Raw genomic sequence first — 2,670 nt, forward strand, 5'->3', positions numbered from 1 at the left:
GAAGTTTAAAAAAATAATCGTTTGAATAATCGTGATTTCAATTTTGACCCAAATAATCGTGATTATGATTTTTTTCCATAATCGAGCAGCTCCTAATTAAAACCTCTCTGACTGTGTGAACTTAGATTTCTACAGGTGTTCCTAATAAAGTGGCCACTGAGTATAAACAGTAGACGTGTTAATAAGCTGGAGCAGCTGAGGGGAAGGGAAGTGGATCATTAGACGGTGATGTGAAGAAACTGCAGAAAGGTCTGTGTGACAAAGTCGTCTTTATTTCATGTCGTTACTACACGGTGGAAACACTAGTTACTGAAACGATACTGTGATCTGACTTCTTTAATAAAGACTTTCCATTCATCGAGTTACCGCACGTTCATGCTCGGGGCTGCACCGAGGGAATACGAGTACAGCAGTCTACGTTATTCCTGTGGTAACTATGCACTTATACCTTTACTATGAATGTGGGAATGTCTTGTCTTCGGCTTTTGGACCATGTTTGGATCCTGTAAGATTTACTGTATTTGTGGCACCATAAATTCAGGTTTAAGGCCAAAGTTAGCGAGCTCACCTACCTGACCTTCTTCATTGAAAACACTTCAACACAAAGGCACATGCATTTCTTTCCTATAGGCTTTAGACTGAATGCAGTACTCAGTGTTTTGAGTCCGAGTGCTCCAGATGTTGGTTTGCTGCCCGGAAAAGGCGAAATTATCAAATTACAGACTGAAGTCAAAATTACACGTCAGCAAGCCGACAAAACTTTGTCACGTCATTTTTTATTTATAGTCTGGCGACAGAACGAGCTGATCTTATAGGAACAGACGCCCGACGTTTGCTGAGGTTTGTTTACATTCGGCAAAAGAAAATGTTGAGTTCGGAGAAGGACTTTATTTTATCTCCACTTTGCTGAGATGACAACAGACAGGAGCAGTCGAGGAGCATCTCTTGGATGGAAAACGGAGATATAAAGAATATTACATTTACTTTATAGTCTTGATTTCTGGAGGTATTGGCAAAGTGCGACCAAAACACTTTTTATATAAAATTGTCACGCTGTATATATAAATGTTAACACATTCAAATGCACACAGGTCTAAAAAGAGTGTATGAATGTCTCTTTAACAGCGATAAATGTTGTGTATTGTGTATTTAAAGCTTTACACACTGCGAGGTGAACAGATTATAAACTGACTGAACAGCTGAACAACTAACTTTACTACCGAAGATGACAGTAACTGTAAGAGGACAGCTATTTCTAAACACTAAACAATACAAGAAATGGTCAACAAACACTTCAAACATGAATTTAAATAAACGATAAAAGCTCATATACTTATATATTTATATATTTACATACCTGCTGTGGATATTTAACTACCGATATAATCCCTAATGTATAAAACACTCACATCAGTCCAGTTGTTTCACAGTAACAGCGTCTGTATCCTCCTCAGCTGTTTCCTCAGTGACCGACCGTCACATCCACTCACGGCTCGACGCTGCTCACCATCAGATCAGATTTGAACCATTTCTGTCTCAAAACACGTCGGACGGGTTTTTCCCTCAAACAGAAACTTTCACACACAAACAAACTGTTGACATTGACGAAGGATAATGAGGTCGACACTCAGACTCTTTGTCATTGGTTAATCTTTACACCAACCGGATCTGAAAATGTAGTTTCACACACATTACTAAACAAACACATTAATCCCGAGTTGATGTTTAAATATTTGCTGCAGAGTGTTAGTGACTTTATTAAAAGGTGATCATTTGAGTGTTTGAACTCTTTTTTTGTCCCCAAATTAAATTATTTGAACTTCTACAAAGTGGTTGAGTTTACGGCTTATTAACTTCTGCAGAAACACATAAATCCTTTTCCCTTTTGTGCCTTTTATGCGTCGCCGTTACATTTGTGTTAGACGTATGCTTCTGTTATAAATGTATAAACTGTCATTGTGGGTTAAAATGTCGTCAGGTTTTGTTTTTTTGACTTCGCAGTATTGATTTTTGTCTTTAAACCTTTAAAAGAAAACTTTGTTCTCTATACAGGGAAGTAACAACGCTCACGATTCAATACTGGGTTTAATTTTTTTGGGATAATGAGATTGAAGACACGTTATGACTGTAAAAGATTCACTTATCAGACAAAAATCTACCTCTCTTATGTTTTCTTTATAAAGAGTATAAACTGATAAACAATCCTTTTCTTTGTGAAGAGTCTTTGACATCAGGATTTATTTGTTTTATCTTTCATTTGAATATTTGTCTTGCAATATAACTGTCTTTATACTACGACAGTTCTCCTAAAATCCAACTGAAAAACGTAACATATACACAATATATCACCTTTTTTTTAACAGTATTTATAATATATTGTATTGTATCATCAGATTATTACACAGCTCTAGTCAGTGTGTGAGAATAACATCAGATAACATAAAGTACCAGTGATATAATAAACATAACCGACAATAAAACGCTTAAAATTTAGTCAATGTCGTACAAATTTCTACTTTCTTTGCTTGGATTAGGAAACAGGCTGAATATTATATATATTATATTATATTATATATATATATATATTATAATAATATATAATAATAATAATATATATATAATAATAAACTTCTTCCTCTCACAGTTTGGACATCACGGTCTCAAACTGTT

General features: G+C 35.2%; 1 protein-coding gene across 1 annotated transcript in view; it reads right to left on the reverse strand.

Annotated features, from left to right (window-relative positions):
• Nucleotides 1-1,839, reverse strand: part of ip6k1 (inositol hexakisphosphate kinase 1) — a gene marked incomplete at its 3' end in the record, with an annotated part of 21,393 nt that extends 19,554 nt beyond the window's left edge. Inside the window, 1 exon segment of the mRNA XM_035661893.1 lies at nucleotides 1,410-1,839.
• Between the last annotated feature and the right edge of the window lie 831 nt (nucleotides 1,840-2,670).

The sequence above is a fragment of the Morone saxatilis genome, unplaced genomic scaffold (genome assembly GCF_004916995.1).
Source record: "Morone saxatilis isolate NCDOM2014 unplaced genomic scaffold, NCSU_SB_2.0 Contig18, whole genome shotgun sequence".
Taxonomy (NCBI): Eukaryota; Metazoa; Chordata; class Actinopteri; family Moronidae; genus Morone; species Morone saxatilis.